This window comes from Pan troglodytes, chromosome 14 (assembly GCF_028858775.2).
Source record: "Pan troglodytes isolate AG18354 chromosome 14, NHGRI_mPanTro3-v2.0_pri, whole genome shotgun sequence".
In the NCBI taxonomy this organism is placed as follows: Eukaryota; Metazoa; Chordata; class Mammalia; order Primates; family Hominidae; genus Pan; species Pan troglodytes.
The window spans coordinates 109,056,366-109,076,230 of NC_072412.2; positions in this window are offsets into that span (position 1 = coordinate 109,056,366).

The window sequence follows — 19,865 nt, forward strand, 5'->3', positions numbered from 1 at the left end:
ATCAGATGCCACAGAAATTCTCATCTCAGTTCCAGCTATCCTGCTTATATCACTTATTTTTTGATTTATAAAAAATTATTATTACCATTACAATCTTTGAGATTTGGTTGCTGGTGAACTTAACAAACTCATTTTCTCTCTCGCAACTTTTCCTTCTAACTGGGCTGTTAGCTATTGGTTAAGTAAAATGTATGGAGAGCATTATGACAAATAGCTAATGCATGAGGGGCTTAAAACCTAGATGACGGATTAATAGGTGCAGCAAACCACCATGGCACATGTATACCTATGTAACAAACCTACACGTTCTGCACTTTATCCTTTTAAAAATAAAAAGGTAAATAAAATGTTATGTCATTAAGATTATCATACTTTCATATAGGCTTCAATTTACCATCATTCAAGAATTTTGCATGTAAATCTCATTAAACAACTACGTGTGTTAATTACAACATCAAAAATATAGCTGCCTCCTTTTCATTCAGAGAGGTAACACCATGCGCCTCAGAAAAGTAATGTTGCGTTTCTGATTTTTAATATGACTCAGATCAATAGGCATTTACCCAAATTCTTTCTCTCTTTGGTTTTAAGGCTGATTTCTTTTTCTTCCACTTCTACTTCTCTGATTACTTTCTTCTTAGTTCCTTTGATGGACTTTATATCTGACTACTTTTTCCCAAATTTTTAAATTGTGACAAAATACACATAAAATCTGCCATCTTAGTGATTTTTAAGTGTGCAATTCAGCAGTATCAAATACATTTGTAATGTCTGCAACCATCACCAGCATTCATCTGCAGCACTCTTTTCATCATGTGAAAGTGAAACTGTATACCCATTAAACAATTCCTATTTCTTCTTCCCCCAGCCCCTGGTAACCACTATTCTATTTTCTGTCTCTATGATTCTGACCACTCTAGGGACCTCATATAAGTGGAATCATACAGTCATTTTTGTGTGTGAATATGGCTTATTTCGCTTGGCATAATGCTGTCAAGTTTCCTCCACATTCTAGCATATATCAGAGTTTTCTTCCTTTTTAAGGCTGCATTATATTCCATTGTATGTGTATACCACATTTGTTATTTATTCATCTGTCAGTGGACACTTGGGTTGTTTCCGTGTTTTAGCTACTGTAAATAATGCTGCTATGAACATAGGCGTACATGTATCTGTTCCAGACTCTGCGTTCACTTCTTTTGGGTACATATATCTGAAAGTGGAACTGCTGGATTACATGGTAATTCTGTATTTAACTTTTAAGGAGCCACCACACTGTTCTCCACAGCAGCTATAATACTTCACATTCCCGCCAACAGTGCAGAAGAGTTCCAAATACTTCATATTCTTGCCATTACCTGCTATTTCCTGCTGTTTTGATAGTAGCCACCCTAATGTTGTGAGGTGGTATGTTGTAGTTTTTATTTGCAGTTCCCTAGTGACTAGAGATGTTGAACATCATTTTATGTTCTTATTAGCCATTTGTATTTTTTAAAGATATGTCTATTAAAGTCTTTGTCCATTTTTTGCATGACAAAAAGTCTTCACTTTTAAGTGATTATTGGTACACCAACTAATAACATGTAACAAATTCTTGAATTCTGTCATCTGGTAATTTTGATTAAGATAAACTAAAAGGAACCCAAACAATTATACTAGTATTCATTTTTCTAATCATCAGCAGGAATGAACTACTTGAAGGCTGGCTGCCATTTCACATATGTTAACAAATAACCACTACTTTTTCAGCGATAAAGCCCTTGACCTTCAAGAGAGCATCAGGGGGAAAAATATTTAACATCTTTCTTCCTTCAAATAAATTTTTTTTACTAGATATGCCTTTTGGCTCAAGAAACATTGCCATATATGTTGCTTGAACCAAAAGGCATAGGAAACAGACAATATACCCATTAAATTTCTAAGGCATATGAGGTTAAAAGATGAAAGCTTTAGATAACTTCTAAGTCAGTACAAAGAAGCTAGATTTGTTACTTTCCAAAGTGTGAAGGGATCTACTGCATAATGTACAGAAATAATTTAATGACTTTTCATAAGAATATAATTCAAGCTTTGCTAAAGCTTCATATTTTATGAGCGCATGTAAAATGCCAATCCATGAAACAGGCACTTCTTTCTTCTCCTATCCATTTATGCAGTAGTTTTATAGATTTATGGCCAGACGTTGCAGACAAAGACCAAGAGGTTAATCAAGACTTCATACATGCCCAGTGGGAAGTAGATCTGGAGTAAGGTCTCTTTTCCTGGGTCGCCCTCTCCACTTCATTGCTGCAGCTGCCATGGGATACTAGTGCCATGGCTTCCTTGGCCTTGAACTCTTCCTCCCTCTGTAGGCAGAACTGTTCAATCTCAGTCCGAGCTGCTTCTTTGGTCAGCTTCAGCTTCTGGTTCTCTAGCTTGTGGGCATCTGACACCTCACCTGTCATTGATGAGCACTTAGGTTGATTCCACATCTTTGCTATTGTGACGACTGATGCAGTGAACATTTACGTGCATGTGTCTTTATGGTAGAATGAAAACTGGCACAAGACAAGGATGCCCTCTCTCACCACTTCTATTCAAAATAGTATTGGAAGCCCTAGCCAGAGCAATCAGCCAAGATAAAGAAATAAAGGCATCGAAATAGGAAGAGAAGAAGTCAAACTATCTCTGTTTGCAGATGACATGAATGTATATCTAGAAAACCTCATAGTCTTGGCCCAAAATCTCCTCCAGCTGATAAACAACTTCAGCAAAGCTTTGTGATACAAAATCAATGTGCAAAAATCACTAGCATTCCTATACATCAACAACAGTCAAACCAAGAGCCAAATCAGAAAGGCAATCTCATTCACAAATGCCACAAAAAGAACAAAATACCTAGAAATACAGCTAACCAGGGAGGTGAAAGATATCTGCAATAAGAATTACAAAACACTGCTCAAAGCAATCAGAGAAGACACAAACAAATAGAAAACATCCCATGCTCATGGTTAGGAAAAATCAATATAATTAAAATGGCTATATTGCCCAAGGCAATTTACAGATTCAACACTGTTCCCATGAAACTGCCAATGTCATTCTGCACAGAACTAGAAAGAACTATTTAAAATTCATATGGAACCCGAAAAGTGACTGAATAGCCAAGGTAATCCTAAGCAAAAAGAACAAAGCTGGAGGCATCATGTTACCCAACTTCAAACTATACTACAAGGCTACAGAAAACCAAAATAGCATTGTACTGGTATAAACACAGGCACATAGACTAAGGGAACAGAATAGAGAGCCAAGAAATAAGGCTGCACATCTACGACCATCTGATCTTCAACAAAACTGACAAAAACTAGCAATAAGGAAATGACTCCCTATTCAATAAATTGTGCTGGGATAACTGGCTAGCCATATGCAGAAGAATGAAGCTGGACCTCTTCCTTACACCATATACAGAAATCAACTTAAGATGGATTAAAGATTTAAATATAAAACCCCAAACTATAAAAACCCTGAAAGACAACCTAGGCACTACCATCCTGGACATAGGAACAGGCAAAGATTTCATGACAAAGGCACCAAAGCAATCGTGGCAAAAGCAAAAATTGACAAATAAGATCTAATTAAACTTAAGAGTTTCTGCACAGCAAAATAAACTATTAACAGAGTAAACAGACAACGTATAGAATGGGGGAAATATTTGCAAACTATGCCTCTGACAAAGGTCTAATATCCAGCATCTTTAAGGAACTTAAACTTGTAAGAGAAAAACAACCCCATTACGAAGTGGGCAAAGGAAATGAATAGAGACTTCTCAAAAGAAGACATACATGTGGCTAACAATCATATGGAAAAAAGCTCATTACCACTGATTATTAGAGAAATGCAAATCAAAACCACAATGAGATACCATCTCACACCAGTCAGAATGGCTATTATTAAAATGTAAAAAAATAACAGATGCTGGTGAGGTTGCAGACAAAAGGGAACACTTATATGCTGTTGGTGGGAGTGTAAATTAGTTCAGCCACTGTGGAAAATGGTATGGTGAATTCTCAGAGAACTAAAAGCAGAATTACCATTCGATCCAGCAATCCCAGTACTGGGTATTATACCTTTGTCCATTTTTTACATCTTTTCTTTTTTTGAAATTTGAGGTGTTCTCTATATATTCTGGATATTAATCCTTTATCAGATATATGATTTGCAAAAATGTTCTTCCATTTTGTGGGCTGCTTTTTTATTGTATCAATACTATATTTTGATGCACAATTAAAAACAAATTTTCATTAACTCCAGTTTGTCTATATTTTGTTTTGTTGCCTGTGCTTTTGGTGTCATATCGGACTGCTATTCAACTACACAATTTCCTGCTAAACAACTTAAGAACATGTCTTTCATACATCTCAGACATCTCAAAATAATCCTCTAAATTGGACATATTTGCCCCCAAGTCTAAGGAGGCAAGTAAACAGAGCAATAATCCTCTGTTTAGTCTCAATCTGAGTTAATGGCCTTATTATCTATTGGCTACTCAAGAGAAAAACTTCAGGTATAAATAGTTTCCCACCACCTCTAGCCAGCCCTTATCTGATGAGAAAACCAGACCAAACCAAACAAAACGTTTTGGTACTTCACTTGTACCACAATAGTACTATTACAAGGTAGAATAATTAGGACAAAATTTCCCCTTTTTCATTTGACGGCACTTATGACAGGTGACTGAATCACAGTGACTTACAACAGGTGACTTTGAATGGTTAAATATTGTTTCTAATCCTCCAGGCGAATTGATTTGATACATCTGTCGGATCAATGTGCCTCCTAATTCAGCAACTCTTGTGAAAAATGTTTTAGATCAAATATAAATTTAGATGTTTACAGTTTGAAAGGGGAGAGAAAGATGTCTAGAATGGATAGACACTGAATATTTTCAAAACTCAAGAGCTAACAAGCATAAAAAATGTTAAAGTTGCGGCAGAAAATTGACTTGCTGGATGAGATCTCCATATGCCTCTATCTTTCTTTTTATTAATCCCCTCAATATACTATGGATTTTTATGAGAATAAACTTGGTAAGATATTTTAAGTACCCATACAACATTTGCCAAGCACATGTCTCTGTGTTAGCTGGATCGATAATTAAATTTACCTTCCTCAGTTTGTTTGATAATGCAAGAAAAATAAACCCTCTAATTAATAGCTATTATTTCCAAAGTGTATCCCAAATCCCTTGGGGGTCTCCTGTTCTCAATATCATCTACTATTTTAAGTCATATTCTCTTTCATCTAGATTTTTGTAATTATCTGTGTAAATTACTTTTAGTTATCTTTTCTCTTCTTTACCATCTTTTCCTCATGCTCAGACTGATTTTTCTAAAACAAAAATCTCAGCATTTTTCTTCTTGATATAAAATCATTAAAGTTTTACCACATTTCCTATATAATCTAGTGCTAACTCTTTAGCCTGACATCTGGCATAAACCTGCATGGCCTCTCCTACCATAGTGTTTTAACAATTACACTTTTCAAGCCAGGCAATCCATATCTGTTACTGTTCTTATAAGGGTCCAAGGTCTTTATGTTTCCGCATGTTTACAATTGAGTTCTCTCCACTTGGACCCCATTTGCCATTTTCTTTACCTGTCAACCTCCAACTCTCTCTTGAAAATCCAACTCAGAAGATGTGCTCTTTGTGAAGTCTTCTACTGCTCTATTGTGAAGAGTGAGATACTCTCTTTCTTGTAAGCCAATAGCATGTATAACACTAACGTCACACTTTGTCCATTGGATTTCATCTATATATTTATTTTTGAATTCCTTAACAGATTGTGTGAAACCCTCAAGGTCAAGCACTTATTGACATCTTTATTTATACCAGAATATAGCACAGTGGGAAGCACCAAAACAGATGGTCAAGAAACATCATGTGTACAGAGAAATAAATGAAGTGCAAGGTTTATAAATCATCTATACTTACAAAGAAACAATAAAATGAACACAAGACTTCCTCTTCTAACAAAATATAATTTTGTGCACTATTTAATTCCTGCTGAAATCAGTATCATTGACAATGAAAATGTTTCTTATTTCAATTGTCTGTTGCTGACATGAGTGCTGAAAGAAACTAAAACACTTTGAAAGATAAAGTAAAACAATTCCTTTGGAAATGAAGTATTTGTAAAATCAAAAACACTGAGAATCTAATGATTATGAGTTAAAATAGAAAATATGACTTTAGGCTTAGTGTTAAACAGTAACTTTATAAAAGGAACAGAAGCAGAAAAATAAAAATAGCAATAGAACTCATATACTATTTTCAAATCTATACAAATTCGCCCTCCCGTTTTAATAAAGCTCAATTCTTTGAAATAGTTTATAGAAGTGAAGTTCAAATGAAGTTTGTTTCATTAGTGCTATTATCTCATCTAGATCACAGATTTCCAAAGGACAATCTTTAGATACATAGGAATACTGTTAAGTGATTTGTGATATTCATGTCTATGAAATATATAAATAAAACTTTGGTATGTGATATGGTTTCGCTGTGCCCCTACCCAAATCTCAACTTGAATTGTAGCTCCCAGAATTCCCATGTGTCATTGGAGAGACCCAGTGGGAGGTAATTAAATCAAGGGGGTAGGTTTTTCCCGTGTTATTTTTGTGATAGTGAATAAGTCTCATGAGATCTGATGGTTTTATAAAGGGCAGTTCCCCTGCACACGCTGTCTTGCCTGCCCCCATGTAAGATGTGCCTTTGCTCCTCCTTTGCCTTCTGCCATGATTGTGAGGCTTCCCCAGCCATGTGGAACTGTGAGTCCATTAAACCTCCTTTTCTTTATAAATTACCCAATATCAGGTATTTCTTCACAGCAGTATAAAAATGGACTAATACAGTATATAAGGTTAGATTTTCTATACACAAGTATAAAGATTGAATTAAGAAATATCAGTATCATTTATTATATAATGTGATAAAGAATGCTCTAATTTATTTATTGTCTCTATTTATTAAGTAGACATAGTGCATAGCAATTGGGGTGTTTTAAGCAAAGGCACTTCTGTTATATACTCTTAACCAGAAACAATCTTTTCTCAAAAAGGTGAAGCCAATTTGTGGAGATTCAAGTAAAATGTATATTTTCTGGTGAGCTCATGCCCAGTATTGAAATACAACAAATTTTTTTTCTCCCTGAAGATTTTTCAAAATAAATAAAGTAGAGGCATAAAATCATATTCAAAATTATTCAAAATAAGATATACAGCCAGCCAGTATAAATTTAGCCCAACATACTATAACATATATATCTATAGAGCTATTAATATAATTGGTATTCAGAGTGATGACTTTGGAATACTTTAGAATATTAAAATGACTTTTGAATTATGTGATTTTTAGTGTTAATTTTATTTTAATTCTATAGTTTGTTACTTTTGTGATTTTCTTATACTGGACATGGCTTATGTATTAATGTTTGGATAATCAATATATTCAATTCATCAGATTAAAGAAAAATGATGAATTCTAGACATTGGACTTTAACATTCTGTGATTTAGCGTTTATTACAGAACAATGAGAGAAATGATGTAAAAATTTCATTGCTTCTAATAAATGGAGCCAGACCTTTCAGAAAGATATTAAGAAAAATGAATTGTAATACTAACAGCTGAGAATCCCCATATTAAATTCAAATTTTATAAAACTAAGTTATCAATAAGAAACATAGAAACTAGATAAAGTTCACTGTAAAACTCCATAACTGTGCTAGTGTTTATATTTTAGCCATGGTGGTAAACTAGACACTTATTTCCTTAGGTATATCTGTTATGAAAATTTTTTTTTTTTTTTTGAGATGGAGTCTTAGTCTGTCGCCTAGGCTGGAGTGCAGTGGTGCAATCTTGGCTCACTGCAACCTCCACCTCCTGGGTTCAAGCAATTCTCCTGCCTCAGCCTCCTGAGTAGCTGGAATTACAGGCGTGTTCCACCATGCCCGGCTAATTTTTGTATTTTTAGTAGAGACGGGGTTTCACCATGTTGGTCAGGCTGGTCTCGAACTCCTGACCTCGTGATCCACCTGCCTCGGCCTCCCAAAGTGCTTGGATTACAGGTGGGAGCCACTGCACCCTGCGGAAAATCATTTCGTTTTTGGGAAATTGTACCCACATTTATTTTTGTTTAAAACTTTTCTTTTGTTTACTTTTTAAGTATATACATTTATGGTTGTGTGTGAATAAAGGTTACAATTTTAATAACAGTAAACAAAAGTTCTTCACAAGCTAAAAATAAGGAAGGTGATCTATCAATTTTATATGATGTAAAGATGTATTATATATTCATAATGCACAGAATAATTAGAGGCATTAGTAGTGTAAAATTTTGGCTCTTTTAATGTTTGCTGAATACAATGAAATGCAGTTCAAAATCATGCTGTATCATAAACGTTTCAAGATATTTTTAGATTTTATTAGTTTCAAAATAATAGATTTAGTTAACAAAAAAATGGAAAATGTCTATTTTTTCTAGTGTTTGCTTTTCATAAAATAATGGTCTTTATCAGCATGTTTGTTCTTAAAGATGTTTTCTTTCAGAATTTATAGGCTTATTTATCATATTTTCTATTAGAATAAAAAATCACCAGAATTATAGAATCTTACCCCCCAAAAAAGAGCTACATGTTTTAAGCTGTAGAATTTTATAAAGCAACAAGGGAAGATAGCTTGAAGCAATACATTTTACTGAATTTTCTTTACACAGATAATTAATTTATTTATGGAGGTTGGCAGATAAACATTCTTTCCGTTCAAACTAAAACCGTATTTATGATGATAATTTTAAATATCCTATGCATAAATATTTATTTATTAAGTGGTTATAGGTATTTGGGAAACAGCTGCAGAAATAATTACCACAGGAAAAACTTAGGTCAGAGAGATTATTTTTTACCTTATATAAATACCAGGAAAATACATTTAGTTTAAAGGTAAATGTGCTGCTGTAACCAATGTATTAGAGGGAAGACTGCAAAATGTCTGAATTCCGGAATTCTTGGAGGGCAGCATAACAATAAAACTTACTGAACCATTGGTTGAAATTTCAGGAGAAGCTGTGCAGAATTAAAAAATTGAAGGGTTATGTACATTTCTTTAAATGCTTTTCAGAAACTCCTGAGCAAAAATAATTTCCTTTTTTAGTTGAAAAACCATTAGGAAGCTTTAAAAGTGGCAAGCCTAGTGAGAATGTTTTGAGAGGATATATAGCTTCTGCAAGTGGTTATATGAGAAGGAGACAGAAATACCTTCATTTGCAGTTAAAATAAATTTATATCTCTAAATGCCAATTAGCAGGCCCCCATTGACTCTTGGTGATTCATTCTATAATGAAATCATAAATGTTTCTGTAGAGTGATCCTACATGTCTCCCCAGAGGGCAGCAAAAGTATCATGAGACAGATGTTGGAAGTCAGCCATGGCCCACCTGCAGCAGTGGGGTTCTGATTTCCTTAGCAGCGGTGGACAGGTGCAGGCAGGAACGCATAGGGCATCTGGCTTACACATCAGGTATTATGTACATCTGGAGCAATGTCAAAGCCGTAATTAATACAAAGGCATATTCTTCACTATATTTTGGAGTCCCTAAATCCCCAGAGTAGAACACATCATCGTTTTCTTCTGAAACTTAGCTGTTTGATACCACAAATAATGCTGAGTTAAAAGAGAAGTGACACAATTGTTACTTCCCAAAAACTTGCAAAAATACTGTTGGATATAAACCCAGGCAATTACGTTCAGGCTTTCTAAAACAAATTCAGTGAGACAGAAAAAATAAATTAAATCATGTAGATTTCAGGGAAATATCTAAGATAAATGTGCTAAAATAAAAGAAATTTAAAATGAACAGAATCTATCAAAGGTGTTCCTTCTTAACAATTATATTTTCATTATAAAATATGTAATAGTCTTTATGGCTTTATCTTTAAGGAGGCTTTAAATTGTAGCTAAGGGATCTAAAAATTGAAAGAGCTTGTTTTTTTCTGGCATCCTGGTTATAACTCCTCTGGTGATAAATGCAAAATGATAAATCAAAAAAGGAAATCATTTTAAAGTAGAGTCCTTCCATAAGAATTAGTTTATCCGCACGAATCTATTTTATTTTCATTATTGTATTTAAACATTAAGATGTCACATATTATCTTCACGTAGTCAGGATCTTTGTATATCAGTTATTCTTTATTTTATGGTTTTTGGTACTTATAATAATTCAGGTAAATTTTAGTAGATGCTACAGGAAAATTCAGATAAATTTCAGCAGATACTACAGGAAATAAAGATTGGAGAGAAGTGAACTCTCTCTAAAACTGAGGTAAATGTTAGTAGATGATACAGGAAATGAAGATTGAAGGAAAGTGAGCTCTCTTTAAAATAGTTTTTGGAAGTCTATAATAGAAATACATTTCCTTCATATATTTAACTTCTCAATACTTTCAGGGAATGTTTGAGGTATTTAATGTTCTTAAAACGTTATTGACATTTTTTTTTCTTTTGTAGAGATGGGGTCTCAGCTACTCAGGCTGGAGGGCAGTGGCCCGATCATGGCTCACTGCAGCCTCAAACTCCTGGGCTTAAATGATCCTCCCACCTTAGGCTCCCAAGTAGCTAAAACTAAGGCCTGAGCCACCATGCCAGGCTAATTTAAAAAAAAATGTAGAGATAAAGTCTTGCTGTGTTGCCCAGACTGGTCTTGATCTCCTATCCTCAATCCATCCTCCACCTCAGCCTCCTGAGTTGCTAGGATCACAGTCTTGAGCCACCATGCCTAGCCTTAGAAACATTGAAATGAAAAGGCATAACAAGAAAAGGCACATGGGTATGAGCAATAAATACAAATTCTAAACCATGTAATTACAGATCTAATATGTGAATTTGAATCAACAGAAATAGAACAGCAACAATGGAAATGTGAATCAGTGGTAAAGAACAATGCGAAGTTCAAAAGAAATGATGCAAGAGGAAAGATAAAGTGAAGAAGTGCATATGATCATTGGAAAGTCACAGTAGATATCATGAACACACAAATGCACAGAAATCAACATGGAAATGTATCCAGCTCAAAGTAATGAACTGCAGCAATACAGAAAGAATTCCTAGGACTAGAGGATAAAACAGCATTTGGAACAGAAGGCATCAGGCTGGCCAAATGTCTCCACAATGAGGAGACAAGACAATACAGAAAAGCTTATATTATTTAGAGGGAAGGGCATGTGACCCTGAAATCTTATACCACAGAAAGCTGTCGTTTGAATATCAAGTATGAAGGCATTTTCAAACAGGATTAAATAATACTGTTTATATGTCAACTAAATAAGCAACCCTATAATAAAAATTTAGTCAATCAGTAAAGGAGTAAGACATTTTAAAAAGTCATGAAATTAGAAGTGGTAAAGTGACCGGTGTTGAGAATTCAACTCATCCAGATAAAGAAACAAAATCATATATCCGAACAGAATATAAATGCAACAAAACATGACAGAGAGAAAATAATCCAAGCAATAAAATAGGCAAGTGGAGACAGGTAGGTAGGAGGAAATATGCGACTACTAAAAATCTCATTTTCATAATATCAATATTATAGTAGTTAAAATCTGTGAGTTAAAACCATAATGACTTCAAACTCAATACAGATATTAGAATCTCTTTTCTCAATCTTAAACGGATTTTTAAGGAAATAATATCTCCTGTGGTAAAGAAACATTTATATCGGACTATAGAATCCCTTCAGTATCAATTGAGTTTGTATTTCTTTTCTTAAATTCAATTAAAATTGAATTTAATATATTTTAAATATGTTTAATGTAATCTTTTTATTTTAAAATTATTTCTTGCTCTTGCTCACAGCCTCCTCATTCATTATCAATATGTGTGTCTATTCACACATATGCTTCTTTATGGGATCATAGATGTCAGGTCATCATTGAAGCTGTTTCTAGGTGGTAAGGTTTCATTGCTTTCTTTTTTGTCTCCCTTTTTATATCCTGACTTTTTAAAAGAGTATATGTTATTTTCATAAATCAATATGTTTTTTTCCAAAATGTATTAAAAACACACCACAGTAGATAAACTAAACAGATAATGGAAAAATTAGCAATCACAAATACTTAATGAAAATAAGAGGGTGGTTTAACCTCACTGATAACAAAATAAAGACATCAAAAATTCTTTTAAAAAGTAGGGGGAGATAACTATTTTCCCATTTCAACAATCTTTAAAAGAAGAACTAAAATAATAAATGCCTATAAAGACAAGGTCAGATGGGTGCTGGGAGTGTAAACTCATATTTCTGATAACAGTGTGGAATTTAAAATTCTGAAATGTGGGGTCAGTTTATGACTTTTATCTCTGCGCTTCACTTTAGGAAACAATCTACAGAAATAAAGTGAAATATAGAAAAGAATTGAGGCTTGTAGAGACTCTTCCTTGCGTTACACATAATACAAAAAGTAGATGCAATCTATTATTCCCCAAAGAAACATTTTAAATAAATTATGTTATGCATTTAGGTTATATCAGTATACAGACATTAGAATTAACGTTTCAATAATATTTAAAGAATTGAAAAATACCTGCAATGTTAGGTTACCATGTGTATTCCAAACGGCATGTTCATCATGATTGCAAAATATACCCTTTGTAAAATATGGACTGAAATATGTGTGTGGATGTCGACTTGGAATTTAACATGCCAATATTAACAATAATTTATTTTGAATTGTTTAATAATGGAAAATCATTTTTATACTTTTTGTAATTATAAAATTATTTTTGTAGTTTTTTAGTGTTTTTCAAAATGTTCACCATGAACTTTACTATTTCAATAATCAACAAGAAAATGCACAGCTAGAAGTGATCTGATATAGTTTATTTGGCAACTGTATGAACGTTTATCTCATTTATTTTGAGATGAAAAATTATGTATGTAGTAATTATTTGATCTATTTGGGGTTATTTTAAGGTAAAAGCTGTGTATAGGGATATTCTTTTCTTTTCTTTTCTTTCTTTCTTTTTTTTTTTTTTTTTTTGAGGTAGAGTCTCCCCCTGTTGCCCAGGCTGGAATGCAATCATGCGATCTTGGCTCACTGCAATCTCCACCTTCCAGATTCAAGCCATTCTCCCGCCTCAGCCTCCCGAGTAGCTGGGATTACAGGCACCCACCATCATGCCCGGCTAATTTTTGTATTTTTGTAGATATAGGGGTTCACTATGTTGGTCAGGCTGGTCTTGAACTCCTGAGGTGATCTGCCCGCCTCAGCCCCCCAAAATGCTGGGATTACAGGAGTGAGCCTCCGCACTCCATCAGGAATATTCTTTTCTTACATTCATTTTTGACGTTCTATTGTGTACGTGATGTACTATTTCATCCTTTTAGGTCTTGTTAATTTTTCACAGTTTTAGTAAACAATCTTACAATTACAATTTAAATATTCTAGTTAAATATAATAACTACTGAAACCTTATAAACTTAGGGAAATATAGTTTTTTTTAAGTGAGGAATTGTTTAATGAGTTTAACTATTTCAAAAGAAAACCATGCTCAAAGTTAATAAACCAGCAGTCCGGAAGCTAAACTGCCATACTCCAAGTCAAAAGGTACCACTCTTTTTTCATTTATATGAAACTGTAAAATTTCCCACTATTTTCATTTATAAAGTGGTTATTATAGCTCTTTTCACCTGCCTCCCTTGCAGGGATGCTGTTAGGATTAATGAGATCATTCCTATAAAGAATTTGAGTTCCTTGGAGATGGGAGATATAAAAAATGTTATTATTATCCCGTCATTCATATATTAGCTTGCTCACTCTTTCAGGACCTGAAGGTAGAATCAAAAAGAAACAAATTCTGATCCACTGTGAGAAATATTTAATGAGATTTTTTCCATGTTCAATACCTGAGCTTCTCAGAACTTGATATATTAAATTCATTTCAAAGGCCTTTTTTGCATACCAGTTTGATGTCTTTTATGTATAAATTTGAGCTGCTTTAGGTTAAGTTTAAAGTGAAATCATATGTGCATTATTTTCCTTTGTTTGAAATGAAGTCCACTACTTTGGGCTGAATTAATTTACATTCAAATTTATAAAATTGAGGTCTAACATTATATTGTCCCTAAACGAAAAAAGGGCCATACAGATGCCAGTCGTTTAATTAAATTATGAGTTCAATTCTTTGTTTTCTAGTATTGTCACTACTTGTTTTTCAAAGTTTCCTTTAATTTTGTGTGTTCAAACACTCTTAACAGCAGTTGAATTATCTCTTGGCTTTAAGAACTGAAACATGTCTTTCTTATAAAACCAAATAAAGTATTAAAACCTCTATTACTGATCATTTATTGAGATGGAACTATAACTTTTTGAAAATGTTTATTATTTTACAATTTTTGAAAAAAAAAATATATCCAAACTCTGACACTACAGGCTGCTCATCTAGCAAATACTCTTTCAAATGTATCACTTCAATTACCAGCTCATCAGCGATTTCATTTAATTATCTGACTTTTCTTTTCTTTTCTTTTTTTTTTTTTTTTGACAGAGTCTTGCTCTATCCCCCGGGCTGAAATGCGGTGGCGCAATCTGAGTTCACTGCAACCACCGCCTCCCAGGTTCAAGGGATTCTCATGCCTCAGCCTCCCAAGTGGCTGGAATTACAGGCACGTGCCACCATGCCTGGCTAATTTTTGTATTTTTAGTAGAGACCGGGTTTCGCCATGTTGGCCAGGCTGGTCTCAAACTCCTGACCTCAGGTGATCGGCCCGCCTCGGCCTCCCAAAATATTGGGATTACAGCCGTCAGCCACCGCGCCTGGCCGACTTTTGATGTGTAAAAACAAATATTAAATTCATCAAGAAAATATTGGCAGAGGTTTAGATTTTTTTATTTGTTATTGCCTTCTAAGAGAGAGTTACATATAGTGATTAAAGATATTGCTAAATAAAACATCCAGATTTTTTAAAAATGTTGACTGAAACTTCAGACTTTCTCAATAAACAGCAAAATTTAGAAAATTCATGGTTTTATAGCAATATTTTTATTAAAATTATTTTCAAGTGCTAATAAAGTTTCATATATTATTTCAGATATTTTCCTGCTCCTTTAGTTTAATTAGAAAAAAAACACTTTAAAGTATACTCAAACTTAGAGTTTTGTTTAAAATTTTTACGTAAAAAAGTTAGATTTTCATATATAATACATTTTATTGCACTATTTGCTTTCTGAGAATTTGTTTTTGAGTTTGTGTAGATATGCTTTGCTACCAGTGTAACCATAACTTAATATGGCAATAATGGAACTATATTAATATTATTTTTAAGTTACTTCAAATATTTTACGTCTTGATTTATACTTTAAAATATAGTGCTATAATAGCATTCTGATAACATTGTGTCTTCTTTGTGTTATCTACATAGTTTATTTAAAAAACTTTGGCCGGGCGCGGTGGCTCATGCCTGTAATCCCAGCACTTTGGGAGGCCGAGGAGGGCGGATCACAAAGTCAGGAGATCGAGACCATCCTGGCTAACACGGTGAAACCCCGTCTCTACTAAAAAAATACCAAAAAATTAGCTGGGCGTAGTGGCGGGTGCCTGCAGTCCCAGCTACTCCGGAGGCTGAGGCAGGAGAATGGCGTGAGCCCAGGAGGCGGAGCTTGCAGTGAGCTGAGATCCAGCCAGTGCACTCCAGCCTGGGTGACTGAGCGAGACTCTGTCTCAAAAAAAAAAAAAAAAAAAAATTTTGTAGTGTTCCATCATATATATATGTGTGTGTATATATATGATATATATGTATATATGATATATATGTATATATGATATATATGTGTATATATGATATATATGTGTATATATGATATATGTATATATAGGATATATGTATATATGTGTATATATGATATATATGTATATATAGATATATGTATATATGATATATATGTGTATATATGATATATATGTGTGTGTGTATATATATCACAATTTACCTACTCATTGATTTATGGGCATTTGGGTTGTTTCCATATTTTTGCAATTGAGAATTGTGCTGCTATAAACGTGTGTGCAAGTATCTTTTTCGTATAATGACTTCTTTTCCTCTGGGTAGATGCGAGTAGTGGGATTGCTGCATCAAATGGGGGTTCTACTTTTAGTTCCTTAAGGAATCTCCACACTGTTTTCCATAGTGGTTGTACTACTTTACATTCCCACCAGCAGTGTAGAAGTGTTCCCTTTTCACTGCGGCCATGCCAACATTATTATTTTTTGATTTTTTGATTATGTCCATTCTTCCAGGAGTAAGCTGGTGTTACATTATGATTTTGATTTACATTTCCCTAATCATTAGTGATGTTGAACATTTTTTCATATGTTTGTGGGCCATTTGTATATCTTATTTTGAGGATTTTCTATTCACGTCCTTAGCCTGCTTTTTGATGGGACTGTTTTTTTCTTGCTAATTTGTTTGATTTCCTTGTAGATTCTGGATGTTATTCCTTTGTCAGATTAATAGATTGTGAAGATTTTCTCCCTATCTGTAGGTTGTCTGTTTACTCTGCTGACTGTTTCTTTTCCTGTGCAGAATCTCTTCAGTTTAATTAAGTCCTATCTATTTATCTTTGTTTTTATTACGTTAGCTTTTGGGTTCTTGGCCATGAAGTTTTTGCTTAAGCCAATGTCTAGAAGGGTTTTTCTCATCAGCCATAAAAAGGAATGAATTAATGGCATTTGCAGCAACCTGGATGGAACTGGAGATTATTATTCTAAGTAAAGTAACTCGGGAACAGAAATCCAAACATTGTTTGTTCTCACTCATAAGTGGGAGCTAAGCTATGAGGATGCAAAGGCATAAAAATGATACAATGGAATCTGGGGACTCAGGAGAAATGGTGGAATTGGGGAGAGGGATAAAAGACTACAAATTGGGTTCAGTGTATACTGCTGAAGTGATGGGTGTACCAAATCTCACAAATCACCACTAAAAAACTTGCTCATGTAACCAATACCACTTGTTCCCCCAAAACTATGGAAATAAAATAAATAAATAAATAAATAAATAAATAAATAAATACACACACATGCATACATACAGAAAAGGAAATTGGCTTTAAAAAGACACATGCACTAATATGTTCATCACAGCATTATTCACAATAGCAAATACACGGAATCAACCTAGATGCTCACCAGTGGTGGACTGGATGAAGAAAATGTGGTATACCATGATATTTGCAGCAACCTGGAATATGTGCAGCACCATGGAATGTACACCATAGAATACTACATAGCCATAAAAAAGAATGAAATCATGTCCTTTGCAGCAATGTGGATGCAGCTGGAGACCATTATCCTAAGCGGATTAAAGCGGCGACAGAAACCAAATATCCTCACTTATAAGCAGGAGCCACACACATTGAGTACATATGAATATAAAGATGGCAACAATAGACAATGGGGGCTGCTAGAGGGAGGAGGGTTGGAAAACTACCTATTAGGTACTATACTCACTACCTAGGTAATGGGATCATTTGTACACCAAACCTCAATGACAGGCAATTTACCCATGTAACAAACCTGCACATGTACCCCCAGAATCTAAACTAAAAGTTGAAAAAACTTTTACTTTTGAAAAAATTCAAACTTAAGGAATGTAGAAAAATGAACATAAAAGGCTTCAGTCACAATTTGTTAAACTTTGTTATGTTTTGTTTCTCTTATACACGTATAAATACACACATGCACACACACACACACACACACCCAGAGCTTTCAATTATTTGTGTCTCCTAAGAGTAATCACATTCTCCTATATAGCCAGAATAGCATTATTATATCTAAGACTATTAACATTAATTTAAAAATATCATATAATTTGTAGTTCATATCCAAATCCTCCAACTATCTCAAAATATATATGCAATTTTTTCTTTATCCAGATTTAATCCAGGTTTACATACATATTTGATTGTTAGTCTCTTTATTTACTTTGGACTATGAATAGTCTTACTTTTTTCATTTTTCTTAGACTGAATTTTTGAAAGACCAGTCAACTTGTCTGCAATATATCCCTATAAAATTTAAGTCTCTGCATTCTGAATTTATCTGAGTATTTCTTTGTGATAGAAACATGTTAAAGATTAGTTGCAAAATAAAAATGTAAATGTTACTGTATCATTTTAGTGATTGCACTTATTAGTGATGTAAAATTTGATCACTAGGTTAAGATGGCCATCATGGATCTATTTATTGTAAGATTGAATTTCCTTCTTTATGCATTTCAATTCATGAGTTATTTATGCGATGTTAATTTCAGGGTGGCGATCATGGATCTATTTATTGTAAGATTGAATTTCCTTCTTTATGCATTTCAATTCATGAGTTATTTATGCGATGTTAATTTCAGACCATGTGAATATTCTGCAACTGTATTTCCCCCAATGACTTTAGCATCAATGGATAATCCTTATCTGAATCAATTATTAAATTTGAGTTTGTAATAGAATGATATTCCAACTTTAATTTTCCTTACATATTTATTAGCTTGCATTCTGTTTTTCCTGTTTTTGTTTTTTTGTATAAACATTACTATATATGATATATACATGGTTTTGTTTTTTAATTCACTGTGACGTAACCATTGTCATAAGTGTTAGTAATATATGCTCAAACTGTTTAAGCTTCTGTTTTTTTTTCGTGATTTGGGAGGTTAATTTTGATATGCCATGTGATTTTTTTATACAATTAGTTTATGACATTTATTAAAATTTTTTCACATTGATTATTGTCATTAACTCAACAATACAACTAACAAATAACTACCAGTTTTTTTAAATGTGTTTTTCAGATTTTCAACTTTTCGTGTTACAACCTTTGAATATTTCTATGCAACATTTACATCAGTAACAATAATAAGCACCTCCCACTTTTGAGTTATCACGATTTGTAGTCCAGAAAAATATTTGTTTTTCAGCAGTTGTTTTTTTTTTTTTTTTTTTTTTTGAGACGGAATCTCGCTCAGTCGCCCAGGCCGGAGTGCAGTGGCGCGATCGTGATCTCGGCTCACTGCAAGCTCCGCCTCCCGGGTTCATGCCATTCTCCTGCCTCAGCCTCCCGAGTAGCTGGGACTACAGGTGCCTGCCACGACGCCCAGCCTAGTTTTTGTATTTTTAGTAGAGACGGGGTTTCGCCGTGTTAGCCAGGATGGTCTCGATCTCCTGACCTCGTGATCAGCCCGCCTCGGCCTCCCGAAGTGCTGGGATTACAGGCGTGAGCCACCGTGCCCGGCCGTTTTTCAGCAGTTCTAAGAGATTTTTTTTTTTTTTCCTGAAGAAGCTTGTTAGATGTACCCTTCATTTTATTTTTAAATTAAAAAAATTAAGCACATAATAATCGTACATGTTTATGGGGACTTAGTAATGTTTCAATACATATAAGGTATAGTGATCAGATCATGGTAGTCAGTATATCCATCATCTCAAACATTTATCATTTCTTTGTTTTGAGAACATTCAGAAGAGTTAGATAGGAGGAATACATTCCAGTATTCTATAGCACCTTAGGGCAACTGTAGTTAACAATAATATATCATATAAATTTGAATAGCTAGAAGGAGGATATTGAATGTTCCTAACACAAAGTTTTAAAAGATTTTTTTAAGCTTTTTTATTTTTTGTGCGGTATGTTATTTAGCTTGAGGGATGTTTTTCACACAATTAAAAAATTTTTAATTCAATAATTTCAAAGGTTTATGTTTTCGATATAGGGAATGCTAAGAAACAAACTTTACTGTCTATGCAGTCTGCATGCTTATTACTTCTTTTTTAAAAAATATTTAATGGGGGTA